Source organism: Artemia franciscana, chromosome 19 (genome assembly GCF_032884065.1).
Source record: "Artemia franciscana chromosome 19, ASM3288406v1, whole genome shotgun sequence".
NCBI lineage: Eukaryota > Metazoa > Arthropoda > Branchiopoda > Anostraca > Artemiidae > Artemia > Artemia franciscana.
Window position 1 is genome coordinate 27,066,403 of NC_088881.1, and position 26,308 is coordinate 27,092,710.

General features: G+C 31.2%; 1 long non-coding RNA gene across 9 annotated transcripts in view; it reads right to left on the reverse strand.

Moving 5' to 3' along the window:
- The window catches only part of LOC136039501 (uncharacterized), a 137,043-nt gene that overhangs the window by 72,533 nt on the left and 38,202 nt on the right, over positions 1-26,308 (reverse strand). For 6 of the 9 annotated variants that reach the window (XR_010620464.1, XR_010620469.1, XR_010620463.1 and 3 more), the window contains 3 exons: positions 24,034-24,605; positions 12,365-13,164; positions 348-919 (listed from right to left, as the gene is read on the reverse strand). This is a non-coding gene — a long non-coding RNA (uncharacterized LOC136039501). The remainder of the gene's footprint in view (positions 1-347; positions 920-12,364; positions 13,165-24,033; positions 24,606-26,308) is intronic. The other 3 variants (XR_010620470.1, XR_010620468.1, XR_010620471.1) reach the window with 3 other exon arrangements.

Sequence of the window (26,308 nt, forward strand, 5' to 3'; positions counted from 1 at the left end):
TAAGATTAATAATTGATAATATCAATGTTATGTATATATATATATATATATATATATATATATATATATATATATATATATATATATATATATATATATATATATATATATATATATATATATATATATATATATATATATATATATATATATATATATATATATATATATATATATATATATATATATATATATATATATATATATATATATATATATATATATATATATATGATATAAATAAACAATATTATAATAAATTAATACAAAATGTTAAGAAAAAGTGATAAAATAATTAAAGATAAAAAAAAAAAGTAAAAACTACTCATAAAAACCAAAAAAATTACCTCAGGCGATAGTTTACTGAGCTTGATTATTGGCTTCATTATTCAGTATCCTTAGAGCCTTTTGGCAGTTTAATCCAATTATCAGTTTTACACTCTTTACACTAGATTTATCCTTCTCTACAATTTCCACAACTCTATCACCATCAACAACTACTTTGCCAGATTTCAATCTAAATAGAACCACCACTAACACCATCTACTTGCATCATCTACATGATTTTTGTGAGGTTTATCCTTTGTCCTGTTTAAGTTTTTTTTTTTACCTTTTTCTTGAGGCGCTTTATCAAGTGTTTCTGCGTCATTTAAAATTGAGATTTGCTCACTACTTGGCATTTTCACAGTGTTTTGTACAACCTCCACTGGTGAGCCAACACTACTTGGATTCACAATTGGAGAATATTTGTGTGAAATCTGGTCATGTATTTGTGCTGGGAGCGTTGAGTCTGAGATGGGTGAATTTGTGACATCAGACTTTGTTGTGAAGTCCCTACACTCAAAGCAACAGAGGCAGGAGATAGTGGCGAAGGCCCTGGAGACTACATTGGGGCATAAAAGGTCACGTGCTGCATTATCTAAAAGTTCAAGATAAATAATTCAGAACAAAATAAAGAAAAGAATAACAACATATAATTAGCTACATTTGATGTTGCACTACGCGATTTTGGGGTGCCTCAGGTAATTGATAATGCTTCTGTAAGGCAATCTTTCTTCTTAAAGCGACAGTTTTAACAACTTTAAAAACTTTGCCAACAAAATGCTGCCTTTTCAATGAAAAACCAGCTTGTCATTTTCTATCCTCTTTAAACACTGGAAGAAATTCTGCATTTAAGCAGCATTAGATTTAGAACATACCTTTAACATAAAACAAAATATGTTATCATTCGGATTTTTCTGCTCTGTAGTTTCTTTTTTCAGATGATAATGTCTATTAAACCTCTTAAAAAAAAAAAAAAATTTTTTTTGCCCTCCCAAATATAATCATATTAACCAATGGCGCTGAAATAACAAAAGAAGGCTCATCCAAAGCGAGACTTTACGTTCTAGTACATTTTAGAAGTAGAAAAAAGGTTGTTTCTAAGCAAAGTGACGCTTCCTGTCATTTGTGCTGCGAATCTGTTTCAAACGCCACAACGCTGTATGTTGCGGTAGAACCAACAGAGCTTATTGAAAACGTACAGGCAAAAACACCGCGAAATTTACAATAGTAGTTAGTTAAGATATTTTAAAAAAAATAAAAAAGGAGGGAAATAAAAGAAAAGAAAATGATAGAAACTAGGGTAATTTCAATAATTTTTCATAAATATATGTGTAGCTTATTTACATTAAGATTCCCCCATATTCGCATAAAGATTTTTGTAAGTTACAGAATTTTCAAGTTTCGAAACGGATTTGCTCATTATCATCTCTAGAAAAAAAAACCCAACAATGTTGAAAACTCCTTCACGTGTTTTCTTTTAACTTTCTCTTGCATCGCTGAAGAAGGAAGGTGGTGACCTAACAGAAAATTCGTCTAATATTTTAGTTGGCAAAAAATAAATCATTCTTAATCTTTAGTTTTTTTAATTATTTTCTAAGAGGAACTGAAAAATGGAGACAAATAACAATTTTTTTATTTAATTCATGAAAAGAATTGGTATTCAAATCTATCTGTAAAATAATATATCAGTTCAAAATTTATTAGCTGTGGTGAAAAATGAATTAGTTTCATTTAGTTTTCATTTTGAAGCAAATATGCTACATGTTTTAATATTAAGACAATTTAGATCACGGTCCAAAGACGATCCAAAGTGCGGATGCAAGAGCGTCATCTATTTCAGAACAAAGATTGTCAAGATTTGAAGCACAGAAAAACCTTATGGTGTCTTTCTTGCAATTGATAGCAATATGCTGTTCACTTGTAGTATTCGGTTTAGAGCATTTTTCTAGAAAGCTCAAATCCTATTTCTAAAATGTCCTCGTATATGGGTGCTGTTTTGCCCTTGTATGTAAAAACATGTTATCAATAACGCCCATATTCCTTTAGTTTTGTCGGACATTTACAATTTCATATTAAAAACGTATAGGCATACCGTTGCTCATTAATGGACATTGTGCAGGTTTCAAGCTCGTTGGATTGATGCTTGCGAAAAGGCTTTTATGTTTATCATTCGGATTTTTCTGAAGTTTTTTTTTCAGATTAAATTTTAAAAAAAACAAGTTTTTTTAAATGAAAGTAAGGAGCAACATTAAAACTTAAAACGGACAGAAGTTACTCCGTATATGAAAGGGGCTTTTCCTTCACAACGCCTCACTCTTTAGAATAAAGTTTGACTCTTTTTTTAACTCTATTTTTAAAACAGTAAGAAACTTTAGCGTAAAGAGCGGGGTGTTGAGGAGGAAAAAGCTTGTTTTTTTTTTATTTAATTTCTGGACGTTTTTGAATTAATCCATGTTTTGGTCTGAGCTCTCCGTACATAAATAATTAAAACAAAATTTGCATATTAATTAATTACAATTAATCGGAAGATTTTGAGAAAAAAGAGCGAGGGAGGAGGCCTAGTTGCCGTCCAATTTTTTGATTACTTAATGGCAACTAGAAGTTTTAATTTTTTTACAAACGTTTTCATTGGTAAAAAATACACGTAACTTACGAATTAATTTACGTAACGAACTTCTATATTCGTATGTTTTTATTGAGTATATGAGGGGGTTCAACCCTAGTCGATACCTCGCTCTTTACACTAAAGCTTAAATTTTGTCCCAATTCCTTAAGAATGACCTCTGAATCACAAAGGCCATAGAATAAATAGTTAAATTACTAAAAATACTTTAGCGTAAAGAGTGAGGTATAACGAGGAGGTAAACCCCTCATAGGCGTAATAATTTTTGTTTGTTTAAGTTTTAATAGTGCTCCTTACTTTCAGAAGAAAAAAACTATTCATATCTATTTTTTCATTGTTTTTTCAAATAATGCTAGAACATCCTGCGCCCCCTTCATTTAAATTCTCTTCCCCCATGAGAAGTTTCTCCATGGAAATATCCTACAACGTAACCCCCCATTAACTCTCCCCCTAAACCAAAAAAATCCCCCTGACAACGTCTGTACACTTCCCAGTAACCATTACTATAAGCAAACACAGGTCAAAGTTTGTTACTTGCAGCCCCTCCCACGGGGACTGCGAGGGAGTAAGTCGTCCCTAAAGACATAGTTATTAGGTTTTTCGACACTGGTGAATAAAACGACTATCTCAGACTTATGATCCGGTGACTAGACAGACTAGACAAAATAGACTAGAATAGAGTAGATAGACTAGACTGGAAAGACTAGACAGACTGAACAGACCAGGAACGACGGACAAGACTAGACAGACTAAACAGATAGATGGACTAGACAGACATACAGGACAGACCAGACAGATTATCAAACTTTCCTGCAAAATTGAGTCTCTGTATCCTTTTTGATGGTTATGGCAAGGCATTTGTTCAAACAAAAACAACAAAAAACATGTTTTCAACAATAACTGTGTCGAGGTTTGTGGCTTTCGTGCTTGTAGGGGAAAGTAGCTCAATTCTCATTTGTGATATTTTCTCCTGTTCCCGGTTTGTCTAGACTAATTTCTATACATTAAAGGTTTCAGTCTTTTATTTCCAGAAATTTCTGTTCGTTTTCAGCTGGGGAAATTAAATAAGAAATAAATAATTTTTCAGCTCTGAATAATTTTCACGCTAAAGTTTGACTCTCTTAACTCTACATTTTAAAACAGTAAAAAACGATAGCGTAAAGAGCGGGGCGTTGAGGAGGAAAAAACCCTTTCATAGACAGAGTAATTTTTGTTCGTTTAAACTTTTAATGTCGCTCCTTACTTTCATTTAAAAAAACTTGTTTTTTTTTTGTTTAATTTCTGGACGTTTTTTAATTAATGCATTTTTTATCTTGCCTCTCAACGCATAAATAATTAAAACAAAATTTGCATATTATTCTTTTTGGGGAAGGGGGCTAAATGGCTTTTTCATAGTTTTAATCGGAAGATTTTGAAAAAAAGGAGCGAGAGAAGAGGTCTAGCTGCCCTCCAATTTTTTGATTACTTAAAAAGGCAACTATAACTTTTAATTTCTTACGAACGTTTTCATAAGTAAAAAATATACGTAACTTACGAATTAACTTACGTAGCGAACTTCTATATTCGTATGTTTTTATTGCGTATATGAGGGGGCTCACCCCTTTTCGATACCTCGCTCTTTACACTAAAGCTCAAATGTTGTCCCAATTCCTTAAGAATGACCCCTGAATCACAAAGGCCGTAGAATAAATAGTTGAAATTGCTGAAAAATACTTTAGCGTAAAGAGCGAGTGAGGAGGTAAACCCCTCATATGCGTAATAACTTCTGTTCGTTAAAGTTTTAATGCTGCTCCTCACTTTCAGTAGGAATAAACTTTTCATATTCATTTTTTCATTGTTTTTTTTAAATAATGCTAGAAAATCCTGCGCCCCCTCCATTGAAAGTCTCTTCCCCAATAAAACATCCCTCCTTTGAAAGATCCTCCCACGTAACCCCCCTTCAAGTCTCCGCCCAAACCAAAAGAATCCCCCTGAAAACGTCTGTACACTTCCCAGTAACCATTACTATATGTAAACACAGGTCAAAGTTTGTAACTTGCAGCCCCCCTTCCACGGCAAATTCAGGGGAGTAAGTCTTCTCCAAATACATAGTTATTAGGTTATTCGACTATGGTGAATAAAATGGCTATCTCAGAATTTTTATCCGGTAACTTTGGAGAAAAAATGAGCGTGGGAGGGGGCCTAGGTGCCCTCCAATTTTTTTGGTCACTTAAAAAGGGCAAGTCGTCCCCAAAGACATAGTTATTAGGTTATTCGACTATGGTGAATAAAACGGCTATGTCAGAATTTTGATCCGGTAACTTTGGGGAAAAAATTAGCGTGGGAGGGGACCTAGGTGCCCTCCAATTTTTTTGGTCACTTAAAAAGGGCACTAGAACTTTTATTTCCGTTAGAATGAGCCCTTTTGCAACATTCTAGGACCACTGAGTCGATACGATCACCCCTGGGAAAAAAAACAACAACAAAACAAAAGACAACAACAAAACAAAAACAAATAACACGCATCCGTGATTTGTCTTCTGGCAAAAAATGCTAAATTCAAGATTTTTGTAGATAGGGGCTTGAAACTTCTACAGTAAGGTTCTCTGATGGTGTGATTTTCGTTAAGATCGTATAACTTTTAGGGAGTATTCCCTCCTATTTTCTAAAATGATGCAAATCTTCTCAGGCTCGTAACTTTTGACGAGTAAGACTAATCTTGATGAAAATTATATATTTCAATTTTTTTGAGTTTTGGTTACTATTGAGTCGGGTCGATCCTTACTACAGTTTGTTACCACAAACTGTTTGATATGAGTGATAGCGGCATGAATCCGGTAACTCTTATTAGAGATTATTATACGTAAACTATAGACAAATTTTAAAGCTTATAACCCTTTTCCTGTCTGTCGGGGAGTCAAGTTATCCTCAAAGACATAGTTATTGAACTTTTGAACTATACTAAACAACATGGCCATCTCAAAATTTTGACAGGGGGCTAGTGCCCTACAAAAGGGGCAATGAGCCCTCTCCCGACATTCTAGGACCATTGGCTTCTAGTTCATTGACCCTATCTCCATAAAATAAACTGTATTATTTCTAAATCATTTAAATTAAATACTCTTTTCAAACGTTGTATTTTATTTTAAGAAAAATTCATCATAAAAATAATTGTTATAAAAAAAAAATCCGGAATAGACCTCTCTTTAAAGTAAAAGACAAATTAAAAGTGTTATATGCAAACAAATCTGAACATAAGGAAAAAATAAACTCATTCACATATAAAAACACGAGATTGAAACGTGTCACGTGTTGAAAAATCATCATGTGATGTCACGTGAAAAAGACACGTGGTGAAAACGTGCCGCTTTCTTTGGCAATAACACCGAAAGATTTTGACCGTTGGGAACATTTCCAAAAAGACAAATTGCATCATCACCCTGTCCATAAAAAAAAGGTGTGTCTGAGAGAAGATCACAGGTGTCGCAGAATATAAACAAACATATGATTAAAATCAACTTATGGCTATGTAGCCAGAATAAATAGCTCAGTATAGAAAGGTTGAGTAATTTGATTGCTATGAAAAAATGATCAAACAATGAAAAAAAAACTCATAGAATTATTCAAATAATAGGTTAAAGTGAAAAAACGTAAATATAATGAATTACTGAATACTATATACATTTATAAGATAGTTTAACTATTTTACTTATATTGTAAACCAGATAAACTTTTAATTAAGACTGTTAACATGGCAACACTGTTGAAACTATGGCAGTGCCCTAAAAATTTCACAATAGCATATATATATATATATATATATATATATATATATATATATATATATATATATATATATATATATATATATATATATATATATATATATATATATATATATATATATATATATATATATATATATATATATATATATATATATATATATATATTAGAAAATCAATGTTTTCAGATATAGAAATCAGTGTTGCTGTTCTTATTATAAATTGCTGCTCTGGGATACTTTCGCTCGTATTTTGACTCCCCTCCTCGTATATTTGGGAGAAGGGGGCTTCGGCCTCAACTCACAACTCAACACAAGGCTGTTCCTTACAGCAAAATATTCCTTCAGACTTCGGCAACCCCTTCTAATAAATACCAGATTAGTATTTTGGACTAACCAGATTAGTTTTCCGGAAAGATTGTCTTAGGCTACTGCGCTAAAACATTAAATGAAAACATACATTGAAAAATAAACTCGAATAAACTAAATACAATTCGTAAAAAGAATGTTTCACAGGCATAAATTTGAACCAAATTGCCAGTTTAAACAGTACTAGTTTCTCTCCGTACTAGTTTCTCTAGTTTCAACAATCTAATTCAATAGCTGAATTTATTTCAAATTAATCAAACTACACTAGTAAGACATGATATTATGTAAAAATATATATATGTAAAAATGTTTTGTAATGAAAAAAAAATATTCGAAGCAGATGAATCAGGTCGTAAAATGTTGCGCAATAGATGTTCGTGGGCGGAGAAAATCGTCTCTATAAAATAGAAAAATAGAAAATCGTCCATAAAATAGAAAAATAGAAAATCGTCTCTATAAAATAGAAAAATAGAAAATCGTCTCTATAAAATAGAAAAATAGAAAATCGTCTCTATAAAATAGAAAAATAGAAAATCGTCTCTATAAAATAGAAAAATAGAAAATCATCTCTATAAAATAGAAAAATAGAAAATCGTCTCTATAAAATAGAAAAATAGAAAATCGCCTCTATAAAATAGAAAAATAGAAAATCGTCTCTATAAAATAGAAAAACAGAAAATTGTCTCTATAAAATAGAAAAATAGAAAATCGTCTCTATAAAATAGAAAAATAGAAAATCGTCTCTATAAAATAGAACAATAGAAAATCGTCTCTATAAAATAGAAAAATAAAAAATTTTCTCTATAAAAAAGAAAAATATAAAATCGTCTCTATAAAATAGAAAAATAGAAAATCGTCTCTATAAAATAGAAAAATAGAAAATCGTCTCTATAAAATAAAAAAATAGAAAATCGTCTCTATAAAATAGAAAAATAGAAAATCGTCTCTATAAAATAGAAAAATAGAAAATCGTCTCTATAAAATAAAAAAAAAGAAAATCGTCTCTATAAAATAGAAAAATAGAAAATCGTCTCTATACAATAGAAAAATAGAAAATCGTCTCTATAAAATAGAAAAATAGAAAATCGTCTCTATAACATAGAAAAATAGAAAATCGTCTCTATAAAAAAGAAAAATAGAAAATCGTCTCTATAAAATGTATATAGTCTTAAGTAAACCATTAACTACATTTACTTTTTTATTATTTTGCCCTATTGTCTGAATAATTCTATGCAATTTTTTCATTGTTTAATCATTTTTTCATAGCCATCAATGATTTTATTATTTCCTTATATTCAAATTTGTTTTGCATACAAAACACTTAATTTGTTTTGTACTTTAAAGAGGTTCTAAAAAAATAGGACTAAATAAATAAAATAAACTGCCGAAATAGATAAATAAATACAATGCGCAAAAAGAATGTTCTCTGGTTTTTATTTGAGCCTAATTGTCGGGTTGAACCATGCTGATTTTTTGGTTTCAGCCATATATTTTGATGGCTGAATATATATAGATTAAGAATATAGAATTGAATAGATTTTAATTACAACCATAATTAAAATAACGCTGTTACATGAGGCTCTTACAGTCAAGAAACACAGACGAATTGGGCTGTACAACCGGAACACGGTTGTACACACCGGAAACGGAACATGCATGCAACATGAACATGAACATAGCGATTGTAAAATCCCAAGATCATACGTCATCGGTTCTCTCTGCATTGATTGGTGCAAATATGTAGGAGCTATGCGGTTTGTGTATATAAAGAAATGAATTCGTCAAAACCTTCTAGATGTGAAACTAACTTACACCAAGCAACAACACAAAGCTTTTGAATTTAAAGTTTTAATATTTCTTGAAACGATGCATAGGAAAGTCTTTGAAATGTCGGAAGCACGAAGCTGTACAAGTCAGAAGGAGCAAGATTTTTTGTATAAGAATATCTTAGCCATGTCGGAAAGAACTAGCTATACTGAAGAAAAGAAGTCACTAGCTCCAAGAAGAAATATGGGCTTATCAAGAACCTCTCTATTAGAAGGAAAAAACACAATTTTGATGAAAGGGAAGTATAAGTCAATGGCAAAAAGCATGTTAGCAAGGAAAACATTATACAGTGAAAAAAATGTGCAGAAGCAAACTAAAGAAAGGAAAATTCTTGGAGTGGCGAAGGAAAACAGGGCAAAGTTTTCGATTACAAAGGTATGCAAAGAAGTATTGACAAAAACGGAAATAACACGGATTGTAACGACGAAAGTTGAAAAGAGGAAAGACATGGAAATTGAGGATACAAAAAAAGTGGATTTATCGACCTTAAAGCGAGAAATGGAAGCAATAGACGCTGAGATTCGCCATGCACAACATGATGTTGAAACGCTTGAGGTAGAATTACAGAAGTTTTTAGTTCAAAAAGAAATTGATCAACTTCAAAGAATTTTGGAGAGGTATTGATTACATAGTTTTGGAGATTCTATGCCATGGTGGCCTAAATTCTGGTCAACTTTAATTAAATTTACAGGATTACGGTTTCAAAAATTCTTGTTTTCTAGATAGCAAAATTTTGTATTCCTTAAGCTAGTTTTTAAATTCTGTGTATGCTTGTTTTTATGAATATGTTTGTCATTTTTAAAGATATTCTTTTTGCCTTACTTTGGATACATAGAGAAAAAGAATATCTTGCCCGATATATTTTTTGGCAAAGAAAATAGTAATTTTAGCAAAACCAGGCGACAATGATTGAAGGTGGCCCCTTCATGAGACCCCTGTCGGCTGAGCAGATAATACTCACTTCAAAGTAAGTGAGGGGGACCTGGGAGCTAGCTAAAACTACCTGAATATAGAATTCAATAGTTCAAAAACAAAGTTTTGCATTTTAGATATAATAATCCTAATTACACTTCTAATGAAAAGCGAAATCACCAATGCAATAGCACAAACACACACCACACAACGAACATATAAAATATAAACCCTAATAAATAATATATAATAAATAATATATAAAATATAATAAATAGTGAATAAAAACAAAACAGAAGGAGAGAGGATGACTGTTTTCTTACTTTAGTAATTAATATAGATAAATACTTGAACGAAGCCTAAACCTACTCATCCAGGGTGAACAACTAGAAGGAGTAAGGGCAGAGAAGGACCTAGGAGTAGTAACTGATAATGAATTGAAATTTCATAGCCATATGCTGACACAGGTTGCTGATGCTAACATAGCCCTTGCGTTTATTTCATCTCAAGAAAACCTTTTAAGGTTTTATTAAATTCTACACTTTTAAGAGAAAAATAAGTCTCAGAACGGTGTAAAATGCGAGACAAAAATGTTCTCATTTTTTTTAAATGTGTCTTTTTTAAAACTTAGCCTCTTAGATTTTTTAAGGTCATGTCACGGGATCCAATAGAATATATTTAAGATTAAAAAAATCGATTTCTTCGGTGAAACAAACAAAAATATTGTAAAAAATTAAGCCGGCGTTAGAAGTTTCAGAGTAATTTAGATCTTTCTCTAGGTATATCCTATGATTGATCCCCCATGAGTAAGGGAGGTGCGGAATTTCATCTCCTGAGTTTATTTTTTGAGCACTTGTACCTAAAAAAAGATGAAATAATCTGTAATTAATTTGTATATTGGATGTACTGTCCTTACTGTTGTTCGCACTTACTTGCATAGCTCTGTAACGAATCAGGATTTGACTTGATAAAAATTAAATTAAAAAACAAAAATAGTTTCTCCAACTGAAGATAAAGAGCAGCAATAAAACTTAAAACGACCAAATGTACTTCGTATATGAGGGGGAGGGGGCTGTCCCTACCTATATCCTTGATTTTTACGCAAAAGTCTCGATGTTTTCTAGAAATATCTCATTAAAATTCGAAGGTCCTTTTGCTTGAGCATTATTTCTTAAAGAATTTTGACGAAAAGTCAAACTCTAGCGTAAAATACGAGAAAGAACGGAATAATCCATTCTGTATTCCTCATGTATGGAATAATTTCTAATCGTTTTTACTTTTAATCTTACCTCCTTACTTTCATTCAAAAAACTTAGTTTTTTTATTTCTAACAGTTTTTCAAACCATTCCAGGAAATCACCTCCTCCACCGTGAAAAATTTACCCCCGGAAACGCATTCTCCTCATATTGAACCAATGGGCAAATTACGTAGCTTACAAGCCTTTTTCCAAGGACTATCAGGGTCCATATAATTTCCAAAGGCATTGTTACTGGTCCTTTCAACTATGCTGAGCCAAATGGCTATCTAAAACATTTGATACGGTGCCTTTGGAGGAAAAAGGGGCGTGGGAAGGAGGCTAGTTGCCATTAAATACATTTTGTCACTTAAAAAGGAAAATGATTTTTTTTTCAATTTAAATGAGCCCTCTCCCAATCTTCTAGGATCACAAGTTCGATTTGAGCTGTAATCCTGTATCGATCGAAATGCAGAAAAATTAAATATTTATTTTTTCTTTTCCTGTTTTTTTCTTCTTTTTCTTTTCCTGTTCTTTTCTTTTTTTCTTTTCCTTTTCTTTTCTTTAATTTTTTTATTTTCCTATCCTTTTTCGTATTGTTTTTATTTGTATGTGTATTGAGGTTGTAAGCCCAATAAGCTCTGCTTCAGGGCATTAAAGCTATTTTGCCTTAATATTTATGGTTTTGATAGTTGAGTGGACCTCAAGTGGAGCCAGGATGTTGGTTTAGTTTTAGGCGATACTGCTCAAGTGGTTTTAGTTTCTTTTTGTTTTGACTTTTTGAGCTGTAATCCTGTATCGATCGAAATGCAGAAAAATTAAATATTTATTTTTTTCCTGTTTTTTCTTTTTTTTCTTTTCCTGTTCTTTTCTTTTTTTCTTTTCCTTTTCTTTTCTTCGTCAGTTTTTTTTACACGTCAGTGCTGTTTTTGGGAGGGAGGTTCTTTAGATTAACCAGATACAAAGACCAATGAGGGGAGGACCACAGGTCTAGGTATATCCTGATCAAAGCATATTTTAAAGTATTACAGTTTAACCTAGACGAACCTAATTATTTGACCTTGTTTGTTTATGATTAGGCCTATAGCTTACTATACTGTATAAGTGTTAAGAAATGATTAAGTAGTGCATACTTACCGTTTTGATGGAACAGAATAAATAAAATAATATAAATAATATTTATAACATATATATATATATATATATATATATATATATATATAAAAATTAATGATATAAATTAATATAAAATGTTAGTAATGTTAATAATTAATAATGAAATAATTCAAGATAAATGAACAAAAAAATTACCTCAGGCGATAGTTTGCCGAGCTTGATTGTTGGCTTCATAATTCCAATATCCTTAGTCTTTTGGCAGTTTAATCCAGAAATCATTTGTTTTACACTCTTCACACTAGATTTTTCATCCTCTACAATTTTCACAACTCTATCACCATCAACAACTACTTTGCCAGATTTCTCTATCAGGATTTCTTCAACCAAAATAGAACACCACTATCACTATCTACGTTATTTTCGTGAGGTTTATCCTTTGTCCTTTTGAAGTTTATTTTTTGATTTGTATTTTTTGTATTTTTTTTAGGCCCTTTATCAGGTGTTTTTTTGGTCATTTAAAATTGGGATTTGATCACTAGCACTGTACACAACAGGTTTTTGAACTTCTTCAACTTAGTTTTCCTCATTCGCTTCACGAGTCAAAGATATTTTAGAACTACATTCAACTGAAGGAGGCTAGGGGAGCACCAGTTCAAAAGAAGGCTCATTCACTGCTGTCAAAGTTTGTGACTGAGGCACGTGACCATCCATTTAATTGACATTTACCTTCTGACATATGGCATCTTACATTTTCACATTGTTTTGTACAACCGGCACTGGTGAGCCAACAATACTTGGATTCACAATTGAAAGATATTTGTTTGAAATCTGCTCATGTATTTGTGCTGGGAGCGTTGACTCTGAGATCGATGAATGGTAGTTTTTGACATCGGACTTTTCCGTGAAGTCCCTACACTCAAAGTAACAGAGGCAGGATATTGTGGCGAAGGGCCTGGAGACTGCACTGGGGCATAAGAGCTCACTTGCTTGATTATCTAGAAGTTCAAGTTAAATAATTCAAAACAAAAATAAAGAAACAAAAGAAAAAATAACTTAACAAAGAAAATACTAATTAGCTTCATTGGACGTTGCACTTTGATCTAGAATGATGTTCCTGAGAAGTTATCCCAAAAAGTTTTTCTGTTAGCTCTTTCAAAAGAAGGTTCATTAGTAGACTAAAACCTTGATAAAGGACTAGTGACAAATATCTGACAATACATTGGACCACAAATCTAAGAATAAAAAAATCATATACTATCCATACTAAAATAAAAAAAGGAGTTATATAACACTATTAAAAGAGGAGCTGTGCAAAATATTTTTGCTGATTTATGAGCTGGATAATTTTGCTCATATTATTACCCTTGGATAGACAGACTTAATTTTGCTGATATGAGTATCTTAAGAATAAATTGTACAAAATATCTAGGAGTTTTAATTGATGAATGTCTTAGTTTTAGAGAGCACATAGATTCGCTTTCTTAAATTAGTCTAGGTTCGCTTAGTTGAAGTACATTTTCCCAAGAGATATTTTTAGAACACTGTATTATTCCTTAATTCATCCTTATCTGCTGTATTTTTGTACCGTTTGGGGTAGTACATTTCCTTCTCATCTCCATCATATTCGAGTTTGGCAGAATGAAGCGCTTCGAGTGTTATGTGGTGTTGGTTTTAAAGACTCGGTACGAAAGAGGTATATAGATTGTAAAATCTTGCCTTTAACAGGACTTATTACTTTTTATCAAAGCATGTTTATATATAAATATTTTCAAAATTGTTTACCAATATGTTTTAAAAGTACGTTTGAATTAAGAAGTGATATTCATACACATTTTACGAAGAAGTCCAATACAATTCGTCGTTCGCTTCCTATTACCTGTAGATCACAATTTTCTATTCGGCATCTAAGACCCCATGCATGAAATTGTTTACCTATGACTTTAATAAACATTGATAATTTTCGTTAATTTCGGTGGGAATTAAAGCTATTTTGCCTTAATATTTATGGTTTTGATAGTTGAGTGGACCTCAAGTGGAGCCAGGATGTTGGTTTAGTTTTAGGCGATACTGGTCAAGTGGTTTTAGTTTCTTTTTGTTTTGACTTTTTGAGCTGTAATCCTGTATCGATCGAAATGCAGAAAAATTAAATATTTATTTTTTCTTTTCCTGTTCTTTTCTTTTTTTCTTTTCCTTTTCTTTTGTTTAATTTTTTTATTTTCCTATCCTTTTTCGTATTGTTTTTATTTGTATGTGTATTGGGGTTGTAAGCCCAATAAGCTCTGCTTCAGGGCATTAAAGCTATTTTGCCTTAATATTTATGGTTTTGATAGTTGAGTGGACCTCAAGTGGAGCCAGGATGTTGGTTTAGTTTTAGGCGATACTGGTCAAGTGGTTTTAGTTTCTTTTTGTTTTGACTTTTTGAGCTGTAATCCTGTATCGATCGAAATGCAGAAAAATTAAATATTTATTTTTTCTTTTCCTGTTCTTTTCTTTTTTTCTTTTCCTTTTCTTTTGTTTAATTTTTTTATTTTCCTATCCTTTTTCGTATTGTTTTTATTTGTATGTGTATTGGGGTTGTAAGCCCAATAAGCTCTGCTTCAGGGCATTTGCTTGTTTTGTTTTGTTTATTAATGTTAATAAACCCGTCTTTCTCTCAACCATACTCAGCATATCAGAAAACCATGCTGCAGCGATTTCAAGTCCCTAACTATAAAACGCAAAGTTACGTATTTTGTATATAATCATGGAGGCATTTGTATGTTTGTTTGTCGGTGCTGTTGTTGTTTTGTTTTTTTGCCCTTCCAAATATAACAATATCAACCAATGACCCTGAAATAACAAGAGAAGGCTCATCCAAACCGAGACTTTACGTTCTAGTACATTTTACAAGTAGAAAAAAGGTTGTTTCTAAGCAAAGTGACAATTCCTGTCATTTGTGCTGCGAATCTGTTTCAAACGCCACAACGCTGTATGTTGCAGTAGAACCAACAGAGCTTATTGAAAACGTACACGCAAAAACACCACGAAATTTACGATAATAGTTAGTTAACATATTTTAATTACATATATTAATAAAGTTTTTAATTGTTCTAAAAAGTAGAATTGTGGCAAAGAGTCAAACTTTAGAGTAAAGAGCGAGAGGTTGCGGAGGGGACAACCCATTTCATATAAGAAGTAATTTCTGTTCGTTTTAAGTTTTAATGTCGCTCCTTACTTTCAGTTAAAAAAACTAGTTTTTTTGTTTAATTTCTGAACAATGAAATTTGCATACTAATTATTATTATTTTTTTCTTTGACTAAATGGCTTTCTCTTAGTTTTGATCAGACGATTTTGAGAAATAAAGGGTGAGGAAGGAGGCCTAGTTAACCCCCTATTTTTCGGTTACTTAAAAAGGCAACTAGAACTTTTAATTTTTAACAAACGTTTTTATTAGTAAAAATATACGTAACTTAAGAATTAACTTACACAACAAACTTTTATGTTCTTATATCTTTATTGTGTATATGAGGGGGGTTGTCTCCTCGTTAATATCTCGCTCTTTACCCTAAATCTTAAGTTTTGTCCCAATTCTTTAAGAATGATTCCTGAATCAGAAAGGCTGTAGAATAAATAGTTGAAATTACTAAAAATACTTCAGCATAAAGAGCGAGGTATTTATCTCCTCCTAAATACATCGCTCTTTAAGCTAAAGTATTTTTAGAACCCCTCATATGCGTAATAATCTCTGTTCGTTTTAAGTTTTAACGCTTACTTTAGTTTTACCTTACTTTCAACTGAAAAAACTTTCTCGTGATTATTTTTTCATTGTTTTTTTAGTAATGTTAGAAAATCCCGTGCCCTTTTCATTGAATTTCTCTTCCCCCAAGAGATTTTCCTCCAAGGAAAGATCCTCCCACATATCCCTCTCCCCTCAACCCCACCCCAAACCAAAAAAATCCCCCTGAAGATGTCTGTACACTTCCCAATAACCATTTCTGTATGTAAACACTGGTCAAAGTTTGTAACTTGCAACCCCTCCCCCAGGGACTGTGGGGGATTAATTCATCTCCAAAGACATAGTTATTATGGTTTTTGACAATGCAGAACAAAATGGCTATCTCAAAATTTTGATCCATTGACTTTGGGAAAAAAATGAGCGTGGTAGGGGGCCTAGATGCCCTCCAATTTTTTTGGTCACTTAAAAAGGACACTAGAACTTTTCATTTCCGTTAGAACGAGCCCTCTTGCGAAATTCTAGGACCAATTGGTCGATACGATGACCCCTAAAAAAAAAAAAAAGCACTCATGATGTGTCTTCTGGCAAAAAAAATATGAAATTCCACATTTTTGTAGATAGGAGCTTGAAATTATAGCTGTAGGGTTCTCTTATACTCTAAATGCGATGGTGTGATTTTCGTTAAGATTCTGTGACTTTTAGGGGGTGTTTTCCCCTGTTTTCCAAAATAAGGCAAATTTTCTCAGGCTCGTAACTTTTGATGACAAAAACTAAATTTGATGAAACTTATATATTTAAATCAGCATGAAAATTCGATTCTTTCGATGTATCTTTTTAGCAACAAAATTGAGCCGGGTCGCTTCTTACTACAGTTCATTACCACTCACTGTTTGATAGCAATATGCCATTCACTTGTAGTATTCGGTATAGAACATTTTTCTAGACAGCTCAAATCCTATCCTCAAAAAATCTTCATATATATGGGTGTTGTTTTGTCCTTGTAAGTAAAAACATGTTATTAATAACGCCCATATTCCGTTAGTTTTGTCTGATATTTACAATTTCATATTAAAAACGCATCGGCATATCGTTGCTTATTAATGGACATTGTACTGATTTCAAGGTCGTTGGATTGATGCTTGCGAAAAAGGCTTTTATATTTATCATTCGGATTTTTCTGCTCTGTAGTTTCTTTTTTCAGATGATAATGTCTATTGAACCTCTTTAAAAAATAAAAAATAAATTTGCCCTCCCAAATATAATCTTATCAACCAATGGCCCTGAAATAACAAGAGAAGGCTCATCCAAACCGAGACTTTCCGTCTTAGTACATTTTAGAAGTAGAAAAAAGGTTGTTTCTAAGCAAAGTGACGGTTCCAGTCATTTGTGCTGCGAATCTGTTTCAGGCGCCACAACGCTGTATGTTGCGGTAGAACCAACAGAGCTTATTGAAAACGTACACGCAAAAACACCACGAAATTTACGATAGTAGTTAGTTAAGATATTTTTTAAAGAAATAAAAAAGGGGGGAAATAAAATAAAAGAAAATGATAGAAACTAGGGTAATTTCAATAATTTTTCATAAATAATAATAATAAAAAAAAAATAATTTTCAACATAAAATCAATGACAAGAAAAAAAAAAGCCAAACAAAAAAACAACAGAGAAGCCAGAAAAACCAGAAAAAACAAAACACGAAGCTGAAAGTGCAAAACAGAAGAAACAGAAATGAGACTGTGATCAAAAATTTAATTAAGAGCTTCCATTGAAGACGTTTTTAGTTGGCATAATTCTTATATGTTTAGCATGGTAATGTTATCTGTCTCAATGTTTATAATCATATTTTTATTCAATAGCCTCTGAAATCCTTTAAAAATTAACTTTACAGAAAATAAAACAACATTTATGAAAATTATACTCATTCTGATATAGCAATTTTTGATATTGCAATTTTGTACAATTAAATAGTAGCCTCAGATTCGTAGCTTATAAGCCTTTTAACGTTTGCAATGAAACAAATTAAAAACATCTGCAAAATACGTACTTAGTAAGTTTTGATTTATAGGGGTCTAACCATAATTCTGTAGGCTATGTTGGTTGACTTTCAATCTTTTTATTACTTCCTTGAACATACCTGTATAATCACAAGTCAAAATATTAACATCATATTTGTATAAAAAAAAGTTTAAGACTGAAAGGGGCGGTACCTGAAGGTGGAATAGAACAAAGAGCCACAATACAGCCCTATATTAAAATCAAATACCTTAATATCTTCAATATCGAACTGAAAGTTTTCTATAAAACTCTGCGAGGGCCTTTTAGGTATATAATTTGAAGTTTCAGGGATTTCTTTAGAAGTTTAATTTTATTCCAAAGTAAGCTGCAAAATCTACATCACAGTAATATAGTCAAAAATTCTTTAGGTAAAACTTAAAATTAAATATCCGGCAAAAGATTCTCCAGAAAAACTGTCATACCAGACATGGGCTGTACAACCTTAATAGCAACACGAGCGACGCAATTAAAAGGTTGGATTTCCCATCACACGGTTGTAATGCCGGTGTCAGAGCTGTTACGATTCTAACGCTGTATAATTGGTTAAACGTTCAAAAGTAGGCGGGGCCAACAGCATATAAATACTGCTATTCATTACTTGGTTTTATCAGTTGCAAAATAACTGTCAAACTGTAAACGTGTTTTAATTTGTGAGACATTAAAAGTCTTATATTTAAAAGATCAACAAGCTATTAGCTACAGAAATATCAAATCCTGTGTGGGTCTTAAGAAAATGGGAGCTCAACATAACCAGGCTAGTGCTAGTGCGGTTAGTGGACCATTGATAACTCTAGAAAAGGCTAAATTAAAATTGAAGAATATCCTAGCGAAACTCCTCAAACTAAGCAACGATCAAGCAGAAGGTGCCTCTAAAAATGTGTCAAGACTTGTTCAAGCTTTAATTGATCAAAAAATTCAACCTGACGAATTTACACAAAGAATCCAAAAGGAACTAAATTTGTCAGAGAATCGGAGCTTATCCCCCTTCCTTCAGAAAACACTTCCATACTTTCGGTATTCTTTGGCTACAGGTGAGATAAAAATTGATGGACTTGTTCCGCCATCTCTAAATTCAGCACCGGCTCTACCACCAGTTGTCCCAGCTAGTCCCATGTCCCCACTTGGCTCCGAAACGGTCGCAAATGCTCCAATGATCAGAGCCATTCAGCCTAACCAATTTCAAAGCCCCCAAACTCAAATAACTGTCCAAGCTCCTGTTGCTACCCAACATACAATTGGTGCACCACCTGAACTGCCTAGAACCCCAAATATACAAAACAGAATAGTCATCCCGAAAGAAAAGGTACCCTATAGGAATTTGGAAACTCCTAATCAGCTCAAAACAGTTAATAAAGGAATAGAAAGCCCTGTGTCCATGTGTAGTTTTGTCCAAAAGAGTATCATATCCAAAGAAAACAAATTCAGCTCGTCTCTTAATTCCTCGACTGTCATTAGTGGTGATGATGATATCAATGACGTGGCAACGATGGGTGGGGTCAATTTAGCAGAAGAATCTCAAAGACTCCTAGGTCCCACTAAATTAGTTGGAACTCAAATCCGATCAGTTAAAAACGAAGTATTTTTTCCTCCAACGCCATTACAAGGAAAAGTGCGGAAAGTCTTATCTCGATATCCTGGTATAGAAGAGATATCCCCAGATTTCATTACCCTGCTTAGTCACGCTGCTCAAGAACGACTAAAAAATATATTGGAACGCCTATCGGTTGTCACGGAACATAAAATGGAATTTATTAAGAACAAAGAAGATTATTATGTTGGTCACGATGTTAGAGCTCAAATTAAATTTCTCGAAGACTTAGAGAAAGCAAAAAGAAAAAAAAAGGAAGAAAACGAAAGGGAAACATTACTAAAGGCTGCCAAATCCAGATCTAGGACTGAAGACCCTGAACAGCAAGCAAAGCTAAGAGCCAAAGTTAAAGAGATGCAAAGGGTGGAGATGGAAGAGATGTGTCAAGCGGAAGCCAATCGTACAGCGTTACAAGCAATCGGCTCGAGAAAGAAGCCAAAATTGGAAACAGTAGCAACCAGAGTCGCTCAGATGCCTTATTCTCCAAGACTTAAGAGACCGACTGTTCGCGAAATGCTATTTATATTAGAGGAAGATAAAGAAACTTGTAGGTCATCATTGTTGTATAAAGCCTTTGTCAATTATAGAGAATAGAATTGAACGCAGTATTAGAAATTGTATGCTATGTTGGCCTAAATTCTTTTCAACATCAAAGAAATTTACAGGATTGCAGGTTTGGAAAATTCTTGTTTGCTACACATCAAAATTTTTATTTCTTAAGCAAGCTTTTTATTCTTTGTTGAAGGTGAGATTTAAAAAAAAAAAAAAAAAAAAAAAAAAAAAAAAAAAAAAAAAAAAAAAAAAAAAAAAAAAAAAAAAAAAAAAAAAAATGCCCCTTAAAGATACGAGAGTATGCCTAGTGGACGCGTCCTCGTTCGCAAGGGGCGGACTAATGGTCTCCACGGGTAACCATTAGACTAAGTCCACAGGAAGAAATTTTTTTGTAAAATTTAAAAAGTAATTATAACAAACAACACATTTTACCTTTTTTTTTAAATGTAAAAAGCCAACTAAATAAACTATTCTTAAATAGCTTACTAAATTTGTAACACAGCTCCATCCACACTTCATATTATGGGTTCATAAAAGCACACTATTAAAATATGCCATGCTGAGATAAAGAACTTAACCAAAGAGAAGATAAATTAATACATTATATATATATATATATATATATATATATATATATATATATATATATATATATATATATATATATATATATTTATATATATATATATATCCATTATTAATAAAAATAATAATTATTACTGATTTTAAGAATCAAATTAAGATTAATAATTGATAATATCAATATTAATGTAAATATATATATATATATATATAAATCCATTATTAATAAAAATAATAATTAATCCTGATTTTAAGAATCAAATTAAGATTAATAATTGATAATATACATATATATATATATCTATATTTATAAAAATAAGTTGTCTGTCTGTCTGTGGATGGATCAGGTGACGTCACCTGAAAAAACTGGATCAGGTGACGTCAAAACTGAAAAAACTAAAAAAAGGCAAAAACTACAAAAAAAACTAAAAACTAATAAAAAAAATAAAAAAGCTAAAAAACTAAAAAAACTAAAAAAAGGCAAAAACTACAAAAAAAACTAAAAACTAATAAAAAAGCTAAAAAACTAAAAAAACTAAAAAAAGGCAAAAACTACAAAAAAAACTAAAAACTAATAAAAAAAATAAAAAAGCTAAAAAACTAAAAAAACTAAAAAAACTAAAAAAAGGTAAAAAACTAAAAAAACTAAAAACTAAAAAAAACTAAAAAAAAAGGAAAAAACTGAAAAAGAAGCTAAAATAAAGGTAAAAACCAATAAAAAACTAAAAAAAAAACTGAAAAAACTAAAAAAAGGCAAAAACTACAAAAAAAACTAAAAACTAATAAAAAAAGTAAAAAAGCTAAAAAACTAAAAAAACTAAAAAAAGGTAAAAAACTAAAAAAAATAAAAAATAAAAAAAAACTAAAAAAAGGAAAAAACTGAAAAATAAGCTAAAATAAAGGTAAAAACCAATAAAAAACTAAAAAGGAAAAAACTAAAAAAAAATTTCATCTAAAAAACTAAAAAAAACTAAAAAAGGTAAAAACTAAAAGAACTAAAAAAGAAAAAAATAAATGACGACACTCAAAGAGAAAGCGACCAGGACAAAAGGAATGTTCGATTAGCAATCAACAAAGCACCGGGACACAGGGAGTATAAATGACGACCAGGACATAAGTAAAAAAAAAAACTATCTATCTATATATATAAAAATAAGTTGTCTGTGGATCTGTGGATCGTGGATCAGGTGACGTCACCTGAAAAAACTGGATCAGGTGACGTCAAAACTGAAAAAACTAAAAAAAGGCAAAAACTACAAAAAAAAACTAAAAACTAATAAAAAAATAAAAAAGCTAAAAAACTAAAAAAACTAAAAAAAGGCAAAAACTACAAAAAAAACTAAAAACTAATAAAAAAGCTAAAAAACTAAAAAAACTAAAAAAAAGGCAAAAACTACAAAAAAAAAACTAAAAACTAATAAAAAAAATAAAAAAGCTAAAAAACTAAAAAAACTAAAAAAACTAAAAAAAGGTAAAAAACTAAAAAAACTAAAAACTAAAAAAAACTAAAAAAAAGGAAAAAACTGAAAAATAAGCTAAAATAAAGGTAAAAACCAATAAAAAACTAAAAAAAAAACTGAAAAAACTAAAAAAAAGGCAAAAACTACAAAAAAACTAAAAACTAATAAAAAAAGTAAAAAAGCTAAAAAACTAAAAAAACTAAAAAAACTAAAAAAAGGTAAAAAACTAAAAAAAAAATAAAAAATAAAAAAAAACTAAAAAAAAGGAAAAAACTGAAAAATAAGCTAACATAAAGGTAAAAACCAATAAAAAACTAAAAAGAAAAAAAGGAAAAAACTAAAAAAAATTTCCATCTAAAAAACTAAAAAAAACTAAAAAAGGTAAAAACTAAAAGAAATAAAAAAGAAAAAAATAAATGACGACACTCAAAGAGAAAGCGACCAGGACAAAAGGAATGTTCGATTAGCAATCAACAAAGCACCGGGACACAGGGAGTATAAATGACGACCAGGACATAAGTAAAAAAAAAAATTAACAAAACTAAAAAGAAGGTAAAAACTACAAAAAAACTAAAAAGAAAAAAAAACTAAAAACTAATAAAAAAACTAAAAAATCTAAAAATCTAAATAAACTAAAAAAGAAAAAAAAAAGGAAAAAAATAAAGGAGAAAAACAAAACTAAAAAACGAATGTATATACAGACCGGTACACCGGGATACAAATGACGACCGGGACACAGGGAATATAAATGACGACCGGGACACAGGGACACAACTACAACGGGGACACCGGGGGAAACAGGGGGATATAAATGACGACCGGGACAAAAAAACTAAAAAGAAAAAAAAACTAAAAACTAATAAAAAAACTAAAAAATCTAAAAATCTAAATAAGCTAAAAAAGAAAAAAAAAGGAAAAAAATAAAGGAGAAAAACAAAACTAAAAAACGAATGTATATACAGACCGGGACACCGGGATACAAATGACGACCGGGACACAGGGAATATAAATGACGACCGGGACACAGGGACACAACTACAACGGGGACACCGGGGGAAACAGGGGGATGTAAATGACGACCGGGACACCGGGACAGGGAATGGTCGATTAGCAATCACCATCAACAAAGCTCAAGGGCAATCATTAGAATCATGAGGTATAGATCTGAATACAGATTGTTTTCCCATGGACCATTATATGTTGCATGTTCAAGAGTCGGTAAACCTGACAATCTATTTATATGCAAAGACAATGGGACAGCAAAGAATGTTGTATATTCGCAAGTTTTACGTAGTTAAAACCATATATATATATATATATATATATATATATATATATATATATATATATATATATATATATATATATATATATATATATATATATATATATATATATATATATATATCTATCTATATTCACAGGTGGGACATAGGGACACAACTACAATGGCGCGTAACTATTATGGCGCGTAACGACTTACGCACGCGGGGGGGCTTGGGGGGGGGGGGGGGGGCGCGAAGCGCCCCCACCAACTAGGTGTTGGGGTGGCGCGAAGCGCCACCCCAACAGCTAGTATATATATATATATATATATATATATATATATATATATATATATATATATATATATATATATATATATATATATATATATATATATATATATATATATATATAAATCCATTATTAATAAAAATAATAATTAATACTGATTTTAAGAATCAAATTAAGATTAATAATTGATAATATCAATGTTATGTATATATATATATATATATATATATATATATATATGATATAAATAAACAATATTATAATAAATTAATACAAAAGGTTAAGAAAAAGTGATAAAATAATTAAAGATAAAAAAAAAAAGTAAAAACTACTCATAAAAACCAAAAAAATTACCTCAGGCGATAGTTTACTGAGCTTGATTATTGGCTTCATTATTCAGTATCCTTAGAGCCTTTTGGCAGTTTAATCCAATTATCAGTTTTACACTCTTTACACTAGATTTATCCTTCTCTACAATTTCCACAACTCTATCACCATCAACAACTACTTTGCCAGATTTCAATCTAAATAGAACCACCACTAACACCATCTACTTGCATCATCTACATGATTTTTGTGAGGTTTATCCTTTGTCCTGTTTAAGTTTTTTTTTTTACCTTTTTCTTGAGGCGCTTTATCAAGTGTTTCTGCGTCATTTAAAATTGAGATTTGCTCACTACTTGGCATTTTCACAGTGTTTTGTACAACCTCCACTGGTGAGCCAACACTACTTGGATTCACAATTGGAGAATATTTGTGTGAAATCTGGTCATGTATTTGTGCTGGGAGCGTTGAGTCTGAGATGGGTGAATTTGTGACATCAGACTTTGTTGTGAAGTCCCTACACTCAAAGCAACAGAGGCAGGAGATAGTGGCGAAGGCCCTGGAGACTACATTGGGGCATAAAAGGTCACGTGCTGCATTATCTAAAAGTTCAAGATAAATAATTCAGAACAAAATAAAGAAAAGAATAACAACATATAATTAGCTACATTTGATGTTGCACTACGCGATTTTGGGGTGCCTCAGGTAATTGATAATGCTTCTGTAAGGCAATCTTTCTTCTTAAAGCGACAGTTTTAACAACTTTAAAAACTTTGCCAACAAAATGCTGCCTTTTCAATGAAAAACCAGCTTGTCATTTTCTATCCTCTTTAAACACTGGAAGAAATTCTGCATTTAAGCAGCATTAGATTTAGAACATACCTTTAACATAAAACAAAATATGTTATCATTCGGATTTTTCTGCTCTGTAGTTTCTTTTTTCAGATGATAATGTCTATTAAACCTCTTAAAAAAAAAAAAAAATTTTTTTTGCCCTCCCAAATATAATCATATTAACCAATGGCGCTGAAATAACAAAAGAAGGCTCATCCAAAGCGAGACTTTACGTTCTAGTACATTTTAGAAGTAGAAAAAAGGTTGTTTCTAAGCAAAGTGACGCTTCCTGTCATTTGTGCTGCGAATCTGTTTCAAACGCCACAACGCTGTATGTTGCGGTAGAACCAACAGAGCTTATTGAAAACGTACAGGCAAAAACACCGCGAAATTTACAATAGTAGTTAGTTAAGATATTTTAAAAAAAATAAAAAAGGAGGGAAATAAAAGAAAAGAAAATGATAGAAACTAGGGTAATTTCAATAATTTTTCATAAATATATGTGTAGCTTATTTACATTAAGATTCCCCCATATTCGCATAAAGATTTTTGTAAGTTACAGAATTTTCAAGTTTCGAAACGGATTTGCTCATTATCATCTCTAGAAAAAAAAACCCAACAATGTTGAAAACTCCTTCACGTGTTTTCTTTTAACTTTCTCTTGCATCGCTGAAGAAGGAAGGTGGTGACCTAACAGAAAATTCGTCTAATATTTTAGTTGGCAAAAAATAAATCATTCTTAATCTTTAGTTTTTTTAATTATTTTCTAAGAGGAACTGAAAAATGGAGACAAATAACAATTTTTTTATTTAATTCATGAAAAGAATTGGTATTCAAATCTATCTGTAAAATAATATATCAGTTCAAAATTTATTAGCTGTGGTGAAAAATGAATTAGTTTCATTTAGTTTTCATTTTGAAGCAAATATGCTACATGTTTTAATATTAAGACAATTTAGATCACGGTCCAAAGACGATCCAAAGTGCGGATGCAAGAGCGTCATCTATTTCAGAACAAAGATTGTCAAGATTTGAAGCACAGAAAAACCTTATGGTGTCTTTCTTGCAATTGATAGCAATATGCTGTTCACTTGTAGTATTCGGTTTAGAGCATTTTTCTAGAAAGCTCAAATCCTATTTCTAAAATGTCCTCGTATATGGGTGCTGTTTTGCCCTTGTATGTAAAAACATGTTATCAATAACGCCCATATTCCTTTAGTTTTGTCGGACATTTACAATTTCATATTAAAAACGTATAGGCATACCGTTGCTCATTAATGGACATTGTGCAGGTTTCAAGCTCGTTGGATTGATGCTTGCGAAAAGGCTTTTATGTTTATCATTCGGATTTTTCTGAAGTTTTTTTTTCAGATTAAATTTTAAAAAAAACAAGTTTTTTTAAATGAAAGTAAGGAGCAACATTAAAACTTAAAACGGACAGAAGTTACTCCGTATATGAAAGGGGCTTTTC